The sequence below is a fragment of the Geotrypetes seraphini genome, chromosome 17 (assembly GCF_902459505.1).
Source record: "Geotrypetes seraphini chromosome 17, aGeoSer1.1, whole genome shotgun sequence".
NCBI classification, from domain to species: Eukaryota; Metazoa; Chordata; class Amphibia; order Gymnophiona; family Dermophiidae; genus Geotrypetes; species Geotrypetes seraphini.
In genome coordinates, this window is record NC_047100.1 from 1,853,836 (window position 1) to 1,870,041 (window position 16,206).

Below are 16,206 nucleotides of genomic sequence, written 5' to 3' on the forward strand. Positions count from 1 at the left end.
GGTAGTCTATAAATATGTGCCCGGTGGGAGTCTATTGCAAAGGAATTAAGGCCCAGAAATTGGATGCAACGAAGAGATGTTATTGCCAGCAACACTGTAGTTCCTGGGGAGGGGGGATTCATTTTAAAATTATTAGTTTTGAATATTATATTATTTGAGGCTATACTTGTTATATTTGAAGTGTATTTGCTGCCCTTTTGCCAACTTGTCTTCAATAAATATAACAGATAACAGACTCTGATAAGACCTCATTTAGAGTATTGTGTACAATTCTGGAGGCCGCACCTTCCAAAAAGATATAAAAAGGATGGAGTCGGTCCAGAAGAAGGCTACTAAAATGGTCGGTGGTCAATCTGTATACTTTGGAGAAAAGGCAGGAGAGGGGAGATATGTGGAGAATCCCTATGTGGTGTAAATGTGCATGAGTCGAGCCTCTTTCAATTGAAAGGTAGCTCTGGAATGAGAGGGCATAGGATGAAGTTAAGAGGAGTAATCTAAGGAAATACTTCTTTACAGAAAGGGTGATAGATGTGTGGAACAGTCTCCCGGGAGACAGAGACTGTGTCTGATTTCAAGAAAGAGGAAGAGATAATGGTCACTGTGTATGGGCTGACTGGATGGGTCATTCGGCCTTTATCTGCCATCAGGTTTCTATGCTTAGATAAACAGAATAAATCTAACAGAATGATAACAAATTTAGGCCCTCATTTACTAAGCCGTGGTAGCGGTTTCTACTACAGCCCAGAGTGCTAAATGCTCTGATGCTCGAAGAATTTCTTTGAGTGTCGATGCAGCATCGGAGCATTTGGCGCCAAAGCTGCAAGAAACCTCCATTGCAGCTTAGTAAAAGAGGGGGTTAATTATTGAGCTTTAAAACAATCAATACTTGTTTGTTAAATGATAAAATGTAAACGAAAAAAACTTTATGATAACCTAATAGCCTCCAAAGCAGCTAAACTGGACAGACAAATCACCACTCTGTTATCTTCGACTACAGACTACAAAGCCTTCAGGAGAGACATTAAAACCATACTCTTCAAAAAACACATAAAACCAATCGCAACCCAATATCCAACACTCTATTTACCCTTAGAGCTCTCGAATACTCTTTTATCTACCAAACGTTATCTAAAACCCATAATTTCAGCCTATTCTTATCTCCTAAAGACCTCCACTTCCCTTTGGTAACTCTTTACCCAACGTTTATTACCTCAAAAATTCTATGTCATCGCTTATTCTATTCCTTCAAATTTTGAATGTAATTTTTGTTTTAGTTTGGATGTAATCCGCCTTGAACCGCAAGGTAATGGCAGAATAGAATCACTAATGTAATGTAATGTAATAAAATATATATTCTTTAAAAAACTGACGGCCGATTTTTGCATCTTGTCAGTGTGCTAGGAGGAGAAAAAAGTTGAAAATCACCATTCTAGAGAAGTGTTGTGTGCGTAACTCTTAACCCCTTTTATAGCAGTCATAAGTGGCCTTAATAGCCTCTGTGTTTCCACATTTACCGAAATTGTGCTCAGAATTAATTTGTACAGCATCATTCAGCTCCTTCCTTACTTCCATGCAAGAAGCCCAAGACAGATAAACACAGAAATATAATTCCAACCGAAATCCCCACCACCCAAGCAAATTGCAGTAAATCAATGGATACAAATTCCCGACACATTAAAGCAAAAAAACCTAAACCCCAAACTTAACAAATATATTGGCAGGAGGGGTTCTCAGTCACACATTTCCTTTTCAATCCGACCAACCCTTACTTTGTATCCAGAGCTTGCTGGGGATGGCAGTTCAGTAATTAAGGAAAAAGCTGTCCCTTGGAACTTGTTGACTGCTCTTTGAAAATGCATACTTAAGCAGACCACTGCTTCAGTTTGCCAAACACCTTAACCAGATGCATTCCTGTTGATCTGGCTTCAGACCAAACTAAACTTTATGGTCCCTATCTGAACACAGCTAATGGCATTTACTAGCTTTTAATTATCAGTGCTATGCATGAGACTGCTTTACAAGGCAGGGCTTCCATTTATCAACACAAGAGGCATGCCACGGTTGATGTTCCATATTTACTGCATCACCCTTTGTTTACTAATAAGGAGGCTAATCTATTAAGGGATAGGACTGACCCTGACCCCCCCCCTCCTCCCCAGTGGTGCCATTTTACAAAATGGCATGACTGAGCCAAGCTGGTCGTCACTAGGTTCTTACAGTCTGGTGCTATAAAACCCTCTAAGCCGCCAATATAATTTTTCATAGGTCAGGCTGTGAACAGAAACCTGATGGCAGATAAAGGCCAAATGGTCCATCAGCAGCATCATGGGTCAGACCAATGGTCCATCAAGCCCAGTAGCCCGTTTTCACGGTGGCCAATCCAGGTCCCTGGCCCCTGGCCAGCTCCTCTCCCTATTGGCTAAGGCTCTTAACACTTGCATTGTGAGGTTCTAGAGCTTTATAGTTCTAGAAATAGAGAAACAAGATGGCAGATAAAGGCCAAATGGTCCATCTGCAGCATCCGCTATCTCCTCCCTAAGAGATCCCACATGCTATCTTGAATTCAGATACAGTCCACCCTTTCTGTAAAGAAGTATTTCCTGAGCCTAGCACCTCTTAACTTCATCCTATACCTTCTCATTCTGGAGCTTCCTTTAAGAACATATAGAACACCCAGCTCTGGATTGCTGAAACAGGTAGGGGCCTATTTTACTGTATAAAGGAATATAGCCCCCTCCCCCCCCCGGTTCCTATTTGTACTTAAACTATCCATGGAGCTACTGTGAGTGTTAGCAACTATATTCTGCAGATAGGTTAATAACCTCTATTATTTTGTAAGATACACATGCCCTGCTCCTGTTTCCACTCCCCTTGTAAATAAGAACATAAGAATTGCCATATTGGGACAGACCGAAGGTCCATGAAGTCCAGTATCCTGTTTCCAACAGTGGCCAACCCAGGTCCCAAGTACCTAGCTAGATCTCAAGTAGCAAAACAGATTCTATGCTGCTTATCCTAGGAATAAGCAGTGGATTTCCTCAAGCCATCTCAAGAATGGCCTATGGGCTTCTCTTTTAGGAAATTATCCAAACCTTCTTTAAACCCTGCTAAGCTATCTGGTTTCACCACATTCTCCGGCATCAAATTCCAGAGTTTAATTAGACGTATGTGAAGAAATATTTTCTCTGGCTTGTTTTAAATCTACTACCTAGTAACTTCAACGCATGCCCCCTAGTCCTAGTGATTCACATCTCCCCTTTCCACTCCTAACTCTTCACTTGAATTGTACGTAGCCTTGAACCTTTTTAGGCATAGAGCAACTCACAAATCGTAGATTAGATTTTACAACTCTCATGCCCACTCTGGGACCCAAGAAAAAGGGAAGAAATGACGGAAAGTATGTGCTGGTGGCATAGTTTGAACCCGCAGGAAAGGTTTTCTTTGAAGAGCTGTCCCTGGGACACCTGAGCAAACTCTGTCTGCACTGCAGTTGAGAGAGCAGGATCTGAAGGTACATTGAGGCAGGTCTGAGCTCTTCTGGCATCATTAAAAAGGTAAAATGAACTTCTATAGCAAAGTTCACTGGCATCTCAGGACGCATTAATTTAATAGCTATGCGGAGAATTCTGCTGCCTCTAATTAGTACAAATAACCAATGTATGCTTAATGATGCACTCGTCAATCTCAAATCCCATTAGCGTGGAGACATTTCAAGTTCAGGCCACTTCAAAGTTGGTGAAAGATGATCTCATGAATAGCTAATGAATGCGGAAAAAGTTTAGTCCCACATTTACTAATGCTGCTTACAGGATATTCTGGACCAGAGCGAACACAGGTGGGGCTCCCACTTTCACACTATGTCAATGCAAATTATGAGCCTGTGTGGGAATTTTCTCTGTCTGAGGCGATACCCACATGCCCATGGCTCCACCCATACCCTAGGCAAGGAATTTATAGGTTCAGTAAATGAGTTCTCGGTGGTTCTTATAGAGTGTGAAGCGATGGTGAAACGGATGATTCAGACTGTGGATTTAGTGCCTCGTTTCCTCCCTCTGGTTTCTTTGCTAGGGATGGAATTTAATTATGATTTTACAAACACTGTATTGCGTGTCATCTCTCATTGCCAGTAAGAGGCCCATGCCAGAGCAACAGCAACACAATCTTTGGGCATCGTATTGTGGGTATTAGGCCAATAATTCCCTGGTGTTACATCTTGAGCCACATTTTTTTTATTACTTTATTAATCTACATCTTCCAAACAGGTCCTGCTTTGTTATCATTGCCCATGAATGGAGAATTTGGAATTGAATGACATGAGAACTCCCCAGAGCACCATGGATCTCTGCCTCCACAAATGCTGACTCCCTCGTTTAGAAAACTTGAAAGATGGGCTTTGTCCTGTAAACTAAAGCTAAATAAGACACGTGTTTGATGGTTTAATCATAGAAACATGATGGCAGATAAAGGCCACATAGCCCATCTAGTCTGCCCTTGAGTTATCTTTGGTCCCTAAACTGATTACATTGAAATCTGGAGATTCTCTTTAAAGTTGGAAAAACAACCAAAGGATTAGGGGTTATTTTGGACCCCTCCTTGACATACAAGGATCAAATTGCAAATTTATGGAAGAAAACCATGTATGTAATGAGACAATTGAGATTGGTGAAATCTTACCATTTTGCATTGGTGGTTCAGATGTTGATATTATCACAACTCAATTATTGGAATTCTTTGTATTTGAACTTAAACTCAAAAATGGTTAAAAAAAATAACTGCAGTGAGACTGATATATGGTCTGAAGAGATACGATAGTGTTGCGATATTTTACAAGAAATTTCATTGGCGGTCTATAGAGAAACGTATAGAGTTGAAAACTGTTTGATTTATCATATTATACAGGTAGAGGCTTCCGATCATCTCCCTTTGCTCTTTTCACGTTTGCATTATTCATTTAATAGATTAATACATTCTTAATGCATTTTCCCCCTTTTGGAGGTACACGTTTTATACATCAATTTCATTCTTATTTTACATATGCTGCTATTGTTATTTGGATCCCAAACTCTGTGGGTGGCTGTTTGTGGCTTTTTTTTTTTTATCTTCCAGTTATTTCCCTCCAGGGCTGTGGTAAACATTCAGCACATGAGAGCTGAAATTAAAACGTTTGCTCTTTTTCAGCACACTTTCCTACACTGAAAGAAATGCCATATGTAGATAATTTCCATGTATCGGCATCAAATTAAGAACATAAGAATAGTCCAATGGTAATGTAATGTAATGTAATGTAATTTATTTCTTATATACCGCTACATCCGTTAGGTTCTAAGCGGTTTCCATCAAACCTAATAGCCTGTCCTCACGGTGGCCAATTAGGTCACTAGAGCAACTCCAAATTAGCATACTCCATCCCTTATAGGAGACCCTACAAGCATTTCAAGTTGTGGAGAGAATCAGATGTTAAAATGCCATTTCCGAACAGGGGCTGATGTCAAAGGGGTGTTGGTAAGGGTGGCGAGAGGGAGCGTTCTGGGCGGGGCTACAATGCAGACAGGAATCTGTAATGAAAAAGTTACACGTACCTCAGGGCAATTGTTAAAACTGGGGTCTAAGAGGCAGATGTAAATCCTGACATTTGTCTTCCCCCAACCCCCTCAGATCACCCTCCTGATGCCTCATTCCACCAAGGTATATGTTTATTTGCACAACTGCAATCCTCCACTGTGGTCTCAATTCCCCCATCCTTCCCAATACCAGCCCCCTTCAGTTCACAACTCCCTAATGTAAGTCGCCTTCTCAACCCACCCAAAGCCACCCTCTGTAGCGATACTCCAATGGCAGCCCTCCAGCAAACCCTGCCCCCCCATGTGTGGACATCCTTCCGAAATATAAACGCTACCCCTAATGTCCAATCCCATCCCAAAGGTCTATGGTGGCAAATGTGCACCCCCCCCCCCTTAGGTAGATCCCCATACTCTACTCACCACTCCTTTGACTTTCCAAGGGTCCTTGGGGTTTAATGGGGTGAGAGCATCCTGGTTTGAGGATTAGGGCCTTCTAAAATGGCCTCCAAGACCTCTAGCAGTAATATTATGGTATTACCAGTAGGGGTCAGGCTCTTGTAAAACAATCTTGTCCAGGACAGTGACTTCTCCTCTCCCCAAACTATCTAAAATCTGCCTGCACAGTTTTGGGGTACTGTAACTCTTCCTTCACTACAAATCATTTAGCATATCAAAACAATAGTAATAATGAGTGTTGAATTTAGGGCGCCTTCTTACACCAGCCTCTGTGAGATTCCGACGATCAAAGTGATGCTCAAGAGAAGACACATTTGTTACTAAGGCAAAGTTCAGGCACAAGGAGCAGCACTGAGATTGAACCTCCAACCTCAGGGTACGGAGGCAGCAGCTCTCACCACTAGGCCCACGCCTCCTGGCTATGTTTTATCTGCCAACCAAAGCCTGGATATTCAATGGCCCCACGTTGAATATCTGGGAATAAAGCCACGGCAGTAAGCAAAACGCTGATCGCCAGCAGCTAAATATCAGACCCTCAATTACTACTTCAGGTTAGCAAGAGACCTACAGAACAGCATCCTGTGCTTTTTCATTACTGTGCTCTCTTCTGCAGGAGTCGTGAAAAAATTCAAGAGCTCTATTTCCAGCTGCTGTGTGAGTGCCTGGAGAGCATGCAGAGCCTTCAGATTCATGGGCTCGTGACAAATGGTGTGAGACCCCATGCTGAAAGGCAAATGCATCCCCTCATCGTATTTCCTAGTCTCTTATTAACGTCTGGCTCAGATTCTTTCCATATGTACTCAAATGAAGTGTTAACAACTTTTATAAGCTGGTGTTCTCTTGGAATGCTTCTTACCCACAAATTCATCTTGCCTGGAATTGCAGTCAAAGGTTTAGCACACTTGAAATGGGTCTTCGAAGATGACCTCACTGAGAAGCAAACTGTTGTATAGAGAACAAAATCTTGCTGCACAGAGCAGGTCATATATAATGAATGAATGTTACTTTAATTCAGCCTCTTCATCTGGTCCGAAAGAGCTTCTACGTGTTATGGAAACTAAGAACCATCTGAGCATATTTTGATATAAATTCCTTTTGATTAGTACAATCATTGGTTCTTAGTCAACTCGATTATTGCAATATTGTTCACCTTGCTGGAGCCCAAAAAATCTCCAAAGACTGCATTTAATACAGAATGAGCGGTTAGATTGATTTATGACTTGAAGAAGTGTGATCATGTTACCTTTTTCTATCGTCAATTGCATTGGTTGCTGGTCGAGGCGCAGATTAAGTTTAATTTTGGATGTATTTGTTTTAAGGTATTGACAGGTCTCATTGCAGAATATCTTATGGAATCTTTTATCATCACTAACTCCAAATATTCTAGGAAATCTCATGCGCTTTTCTCTTTTCCATCTGCAAAGGGTTGTAAATTTTAAAAATTCCAGGAGCAGCTTTATGGGCTAAGGATCTTCCAACCACTACCAACAGTTTTGATGTAAAATGCATCTCTTTATAGAATCTTTTGAAAGTTAGATATTTGTTGCTTTATTCATCTGTAGTCTTTATCGCACAGAACTTAAGAAGTGAGTTTTATGCTATGTTATCTGTTTCAGAAGCTGAGCATCGTTTAGTTTATATAGCATAGCAAGGCCATTTACAAAAATTACCTTCCAAACCCTAGAAATCTATCATTGGCCCCCAAATGACTGTGTGAACAGAACATTTTAAGGCCGACTTTAATGTGAAAGTCTATTGGCCGCAAAGTAGTTAAAGGTGTTGGGTCATGTTATATCCAGGTAGATCTGAGGAAGAGGCAGTAAAGAAAACTACTGAGGGTGAGATAGACAACTTAGAGAACAGGGCACCCGAAGAGTCTAGGAGTAGGCAAGGGATCAAGGAAAAGATTCCCTCTACCCCTTTTTATTTTTATGCAATGTATCCTTCCCATTTACCCTTATGTGTCATGTTATATCTGGACTGTTCATGTGAATCTGTTGTCTACCATTTTATATTTTTTACATTTTTATTTCTGTATAATTGTAAACCGCTTTGTTTATGAAGACCAAATAAAAATTGAAACATTTCAAATGAATTCTAAAGGCAGTTGGTAATCAACAAAAATTAATGCGTGGGGGGACATAGTTGTATCAGCCAGCTCATGTGAGAAGTCACGCAGCAGTATTTGGAGCTGTTGAAGGTGATGGAGGGAATAATAGCATAAGAAAAGGCCAGTTAATGACTTAGTGGAACTTGATCTGGGTGATGTGAAGAACCTGGAAGACAGGACACGGCAGGGAAGGAGGTGATTGAAAGGAACAAGGAGAGGGTTAAGGGTCAGTGGAAAGGGGATGGGGGCACAGGACTGGATGACCAATACAACAATCTGCATAAGAACATAAGAATTGCCATAGTGGGACATACTGAAGGTCCATCAAGCCCAGCTGAAGAGGGACACAGGAAAGTCAACAAAAGTGTAGAAAACAAGCATGCCAAGGGTCGATAAGGAATAAGGTTGCTGCAGAGAGTGTTCAGAGTTCCTTGGGGGTGGAGTTCCAGCCCTACTGCAACTGTGACACCTAGTGGCTAGATTAAAAGCCCTGGTGCCAGGCCTCTGACTGCAATGCAAGTAAGTTGGGAATGGCTGTAACACAGAACAAGGTAGTAGAGCAGCATTTTACAAAGGACGGCCAACTAACAGTGAGAGAACCAGGAACTCTGGTCAAATATCATTCCAGCTGTTTTTGATTTTCTTTTCTTTGAAATTATGAGCTCTCTGGGGACAGAATAAAAACCATTGTGGCACAATTAGGAAAGATAAAGAAAACATGAGAGGGGAGTAAAAGACACAAGCCTCCTTCCCATAGGCTACAGGAACATGAAAAAACTTCAAAGCACCAGAAGAAAACATTCAAACATTGTGAAGTTGATCGTCTTTAGGGACAGAATCCCTCGTTCTTGCGCCCAGAGCTGCAGTCATCTTATTGCTAGCATTCTTGAGTTGTAACTGATCCCAGACCCAGTGGTCATTGATTTTCTAAACTTTAAGGTCCCATCGCCTTTCACAGCAGCTGCAAGATTGTAGTTGATCAAGCTGGCTGAGATGTAGCAGTGCCCAAGCCCTTTCCCCAGGGTGAGCGTTGAACAGGATCTGCTCTAAGGAACGAGTACATACGTCAGGATTGAGCTCTGCACCTTTTGTTGTCAGCCTTCCTCTGACTGATTTAGTCACTCTCACGGATTTTAATAAAGGTTAATAAATAACTTTGACGGCCATACAACTGGGTTTCTCTGTTCTCTGCCGCTTGGAGTGTTTAATCCGTATTTCTCAACACTCGCTTTCATGTTTTCTCAATTCAGCCTAGCACTGAATTAATCCATAGCTTGGCTCTTTCATCACTTTGATCATGTTCCTCTTTGTCTGACAGATTTTCTCCCTATAATTTTATTATAATCCGGTAGCTGGATGACAGGAAGGACTAATGGCTATTCTGCACCTGAGTGAGATATCTGTGCCAGTGAGTGTACTCTTGTATACAGATGCCTGGCTTAGATCTTCTGTTCCCTGGCACAGTGGATGCTATGGGGGAAGGGGAGGCATAGCCGTGTAATGGAGACACCCAGAGGTGATTCTGTAACTTGTTCTATAAAGGAATGTCGGTGGCTACATTCCTTTATAGAACAGAAGCATAACAGTGGTTGAGAAGTCTAAATGCCAGAGACAACGCTTAAATGATGGAATACTAAGAGGGCCAGATTTGAAAAGGATGTCAAAGTACAACATGGACATTTCCCGCTAAATGTCCGAAGTTGGAAACATAGACTTGTCCATTTTCAAACGGTACATCTAATATATATATATATATTTGAAAATCACCTATTTGGACAAAACGTGTAGGCCACCAGTACATCTATCGTTATTCACCTTTTTCAACCACAATACCGTCCAAGTTAGAAACGACCAAATCAGCACCATCTAGATGTGGAAGGGGCCACCATTCTAATTGACTGGCCACATAGACATGCCAACGGAGCAGTGGGGCACCTTAGAGGACACTGCTGTGGCCTTCACATAAAGGGTGCTAGATAAACATCTCGCCATATACCTCCAAAATTTCCCCAAAACCTACTATACCCACCTGTCTGCAGGTGGCACCTATATGGCAGTGTACTAGGATTTTGGTGGGCTCATAAAGAGTGCCTTATGGGTCCAACTGCTCCTCTCTACGGTTCACTAACCCACCCAACTGTGGGATGCTCTATTAGGATTTCCCATACCAGGTGCTGCTGTTCTAGAGACAGGTATGTAGTTTTTCATCAGGTCTTTGTGGGGCAGGAAGGGGTTAGTGACCACTGGGGGAGTGTGTGTGGGAGTCGTTACTTAATCCCTCCAGTGGTCATTTGGTCAGTTTGGGTACCTTTTTGACACTTAGATGCTTCCAAAAGAGGTCTAGTCCAAAAGGTCTAAGTTCCATCCAAGAAGTTTTGCAAAAGGTTTGATTATGTCTGCAAGTTGTCCAAGTCTAGCATGCCCATAGCTTGCCCAACGCACACACATAACATGCCCCCTGAAGGCACAGCAGGTGAAACGTCTCACTAGACTTGCAGGAAAACGGTTTTGATTATCGCCACTTGGATGTCCCGGCGATTAGGATGAGGTAGGAGGTTTTGGGGATGTTTTAGTTTTTGATTATGTGTTATATGCATTTATGTCAGGTCTGCATCTGAATAAACCCACCTATAAAATCTGCACTGTGTAAGAAATGTGCACAGTTACCTAACATATGGGTAAACGTACTTGCAAAGGGTCTGCAACTGTGTACGCTTGAACTGAATGCAGACATTTCTGGAGGTGGAATCGAGGAAGGATTAATATTTACATGGACACATTGTTGAAACACATGTCAAATATATGCTAAGTTAGTCCAATAAAAGGTTTGGTTGTTGATCCTTATTTTCATATAGTAAATCCAAATGAAACAGCAAGAGCAATCATAATTCACCTAATTTCCATAAAAAACTGGCTCACTTGTGCCTAAAGATGTTTTTGAATTCAAGTCTCTTATTGATTCGCACAAAGTCTCTGCTGTGACCATTTGGCTCTTATAATGCAATTTTTGCATTTTGTGTCTTAAGTTCTTCCCGTGTTAATGAGATTGCTTGGATCAGATCCTAATTGCGTGTTTGCTCTTCTTGCACCACAAGTTCATCTATCTATATATACCATTGCTTTGTTAGACTTTGCTATAATTTTTTTTAATCAGTACAGCCTTCAGAAAGCACAATTATTCACAGTCTGGAAACAGCACTTTCAGAAAAGACAGATAAATGTGCAGATGAGTTGTTCCATTTTAATTTTGGCTCGGTGTACGCCAGATGAGGGCAGATGGTGAACAAAATGACACAGAAGAGGTTCGGCAGAGGTAATTTTATCACGGCATGCATGCATCAAAATTATGTGCATACTTATCCTCGATGCAGGTCCCAGTGAATTTTCTAATCAAATGTATGAACTTCCATTTTGGAAATTACCTCTGGCATTTTCTCCTACTCTTGGACCTTGCACATATATGTTGGTTAATTTATATTGCATATTTTTCATCTGTCTGGATGAAGAAAGGATAATGTTTCTTCATTGACCCGAGGAAGAGATGATAACTCTCAAAACTTTGTCAAAGATATGTTGACTTAGCCCAATAAAGGGTCCCACTTGCAACTTGGTTGTTGAGCCTTGTTTTCAAATAGAAAATGGGGCTAAATCGATGCTAGGTAAATCAATCAAGTACTCCCAGACAAACGCCCTTCACCCTTTTGAGGAGTGAAGAGCACTTTAGTATAGGCGGAGTTTTATTTAATGCCCATTGTAATTTGCCCCGTGCAATTTTCTTTATGAGAATCTGGAAAAGCAGACTGGGTGTGTCCTGAGGACAAGGAGAACCTGTGCTCTGTTCATCATCATCTGTACTGTATTTGATATATGGCAAAATCAAAAATATATCTAAGAGGTTTACGAAGCCATGAAACAATAAAACGATAGAAGATATAGGCAAAGATTCTCTTCCAGGTCTAATTTTTCAGTGGTAATAAAAAATTAATTTGACGTTACCTACTTTGACTGGTGTTTTGCTTATCTCAGACGTGTTCTAATTTACTGTAGTGCCGGCAGCAGAGCCAGGGGTGAGAAGAAAGGAATAAGCGCCTGCCACTCTCGGAGGAACAAGAAAGGATCTGGGGTAGGGCTGAGGTTGGTACATATGGAGACTGACGTTATTGCCAGAAGGAGGGGCTCATGTTAGGGCAAGGTGAAAAGGGGGATGATACTGGGTTTGGGGGAATGGAATCCTCATATAAAGCCACAAAAAGTTTGGGGTGTTTTGCAATGTGATTACACAGATAAACCCCAAATCTCTTCAGAAGCCCTAAATATTAGTGAAAAGCTCCAGAATTGCTAAGAAGATTACAGCTGGTACAATTAAGTCTTTTTGGCTGGATACTCAAAAACACACATACATGCAAAGGATCTATTGTTTTGCTGTTGCTGCCCCCTCCCAAATATGACTGTCAGGACCTAGCCCCCCCCCCCCCCCCAGATGCTCAAAAGCTTTCCGTGGCTGTAAGACTCGTTAAAGCAGTCTTCCTGGCACCAAAGCTCATCTGCCAATGCTAGCGATCCTGGTAGCAGGCACAGAGAGCCCTATGCAAATGCATCACAAGGAGTTTATTAGCATTTAAATGAGCTCTCCTTGTGATGCACTAAAGGAACACCTCCCAGCCTTTTAGGACTGTAATATTCTGGCAGCTCTGGAGCTGTCGGTAGCTGTGGTGTGTGCGTTGTGTGAGGCAGACAGCACACGTACACCAGCTTCGCCCTTATTTTAAAAAAACAAACCTACCTGATTGTGACTCTGGAGCTGCCGTTCTCTCCTTTGCCAGCTCATTGACCAGGGCTCTGGAGCCGCCATCAGCTGGGCAGAGGGAAGAAGAACGGCAGCTGCAGGCCGGAGGAGGAGCTGTGCCTGTCCAAAAACTGCCTTTAACTTTGTATCACAGTTTTTCAAATTTTAAGTGGAGAAGCACATCAGTATAAGTTTGATGTATTAACTCAACTGCATGGTTCCAATTTAAAATACAAAACTCAAAATCTTTTTCTGCTAAAGTTTCCCCTGTTTAAAAATCTGAAATCAATTAGACGTCATTCTTCTTTGATATAATACCAGATGGCTGAATTATGGAACCAACTTCTGCTTTTTTTTTTTTTTTTTAAAGATCCTGTGGGTCCTATTTTTTTGGTTTGAACAAATTTAAAACCTTTTAATTTTATAAATTTAATCTGTCTGTGGATTAATTTTAATTGGGGGCAATTTATTGTAATTCTTGGACAATATGGCCTCTAGACAGTTTTCTATAATTTCTCCTTGAACTGATAGAACTGATTAGGTGGAATATAAAACATAACATACTCGTAACGTTAATTCTTTCTACGGCTATAAAGACACGGACTTGCAAATCTACAAGGGGAGCCGGTGTGGCCATTACAATTCACATTTTCTTACGCTGGTTTCTTGTCTCACAGTCTGCAGAGAATCCACCTCTCTCAGGACTTGAATGGTCACTACTAGTCCTCTGCATTATAACCTAGAGAATTATTTATTTATGTCTCAAATTTCTTGACCGCCTATAACTAAGTGATTAACAGAATAAATCATGCACAATGGTTCAACAGGCAACATACAGAATTCTATCAACACATCAGAATGACATTATCATGAAGGGAATTATATATCCTCAATCTTCAGTAATTATAAAGCAAAGATCATCATTTAAATTCTCATTAGATCTCTCTCTACGACATCGCATTACAAGAATTGTGTTTTGAACATTTTCTTAAACTGTAACCGGTCTAAACAGAATGATCCCTTTTTCAGTCCCTACTGTATGCAGTGGAGAAATGCTGGACCATGCTGTCTGCCCAGTTTCCCCATCTCTTATTGCTTCAGCCCTATCATCGTAGCCATGATTGTGGGGAATACCCCTAAAGGAGGAGAGTATGGCATAGTGGTTAGAGCTACAGCCTCAGCACCCTGAGGTTCTGGGTTCAGCCCCTGTGACCTGGGCAAGTCACGTAATCCTCCACTGCCCCAGGTACATTAGATAGGATTGGGAGCCCACCGGGACAGACAGGGGAAAATGCTTGGAGGGCCTGTATGTAAACTGCTTTGAATGTGGTTGTAAGTCCCAATCCCTTTCCACCTCACCTGCTATTGGAAGGCAGATCTGCTTTGGTGGTTCTTGTCTCTTCACACTGCCACAGAAGCTGCAAAGAAACAAATATAGTTATTTGGTGGAGAAAGCATTCATGCAGTTAAAGTAGTATTTTACCTTTGGACTGTTTGAAAATTGCCCCTTCCCCACTGTGAGTAAATTTAAGTGCTTTCTACATTATGCAAAGAAATGTTTTCTACCCTGTTCTCCCCAAAGAGTCAGAATGGTTTACAGGTCAACATACCCTAGTTACAGTAGCCCCCTTTAGTGTGAAGATGGCATCCAGGGAGAGTGATGTCATAATTGTGAGGTCATAGTGCCTCATTCCACCAATAAGAGCCTACCTCATCAGTGATGTCACAATGACTTGATTGTCCTTTACTTGGCTGACTTTTATTACATGGAGCAGGATTTTGATTTCTAGAGACATTTCTCTTTAATTAAGGAAGGAAGTTATCAATGTAGGCTCCCATGATATTTTATTGTTAACCTCGGTTATTAATAACTGGAATATCCCCCACATGCTAAATCATGAGGCAGCACAAGCTAAAATCAACTTATATCCCTGAATCAATAATATAACTGAGCAGCACTGGTCCTGGTGGGCAATTGGCATACAATAAGACCTAAAAAGGAAAAGGAAAACCCGCTGCTAAAAATGGAATTCCTCTTTCACTTATGGAAAGTTTTCTTCTAGCGCCTTGAGGACCATTTTGAGAGACAGCAGCTACAAAGGCTTCCTGAGGTTGTTAAATCTGTGCTGGAGAAAGGGGTGACACACTGGGCACTCCACCCTGGTCAGATTTTCAATGTTTCCTGCCTCTAAGAATAACTTCACTCGGTTTCCCGACCTCACCTGAAGAAATCCACAAGTGGATCACATCTGCAATGAGCTACTATTTCCAAAGCACAACGAAGCCAAATAAAACAATTCTAAATTAAGTCTTAGGACTGTTTGTTCAGGCTGTTTGGATTTTAACATTTCCGATCAGACGGATTTTCTAGAGGTGTCAGGGATGCCGTGACAGTTCTTCACATTAATGTCTGCTCTGCTCTCTGAAGTGTATTTAATAGTAGCTGACAGAAAGGATTTATGTGAGGCGCTGAGCCCTGCTCTAGACAGAAAGGAGAAACAAGCTGAGACCTGAAGTGGCATTGCCCAAACTCTACTAAACATCTTGAAATGCTACAGAAAACTTCACACCTCAGAATTTGGCTGCTTGGAACATTTCTCATCTCAGAACTGTCACCCTTTTCTAGCACAAAAACAAAGCCAAGAGCCAGAGAGCCAACTTCTCCTCTCCAAGTCCCCGGAATAAAGATCACTGAGCTGTGCTAGTCACGTGGAGGGTCTTTTTTGAAAAGGGTGTCTAAGTCCGATTTGAACAGTTCCCACAAAATGTCCAAATTCAGAGGCCGCAAGGACATCCAACCTCAGGACATCTAACTTTATTCCCCATTTTCAACCACTGAAATATCCATGTTGAAAATGGCCAAATCCAGATCCAGACCATTTGGACATAGAAGAGGCCAGCATTGTAATAGACTGGCCAAATGGGCATCCCAGTAGGGCACCTTCACATACATCCCTCCATAACCCCACTATAATTTATGATGAGCCCTCCAAAACTCCCCCCAAACCTACTGTACCTATCAGCTAGGAAGTTTTTCTTCACCCAACGGGTGGTGGACACCTGGAATGCGCTTCCAGAAGAAGTGATAGGTCAGATAGGCGTGATAGGGTTCAAGAAGGAATTGGACAGTTTTCTGAAGGAAAAGGGGATAGAAGAGTATAGATAGAGAACTACTGCACAGGTCCTGGACCTGTGGGGCCACCACGCGAGCGAACTGCTGGGCACGATGGACCTCTGGTCTGACTCGGCAGAGATACTTCTTATGTTCTGTCTACCCAGTGGTGTAGTAAGGG

General features: G+C 41.7%; 1 long non-coding RNA gene across 1 annotated transcript in view; it reads right to left on the bottom strand.

The window, feature by feature from the left end:
- The window catches only part of LOC117351191, a 62,492-nt gene that overhangs the window by 10,210 nt on the left and 36,076 nt on the right, over nucleotides 1-16,206 (bottom strand). The window contains exon 2 of the long non-coding RNA XR_004537349.1: nucleotides 14,273-14,331. This is a non-coding gene — a long non-coding RNA (uncharacterized LOC117351191). The remainder of the gene's footprint in view (nucleotides 1-14,272; nucleotides 14,332-16,206) is intronic.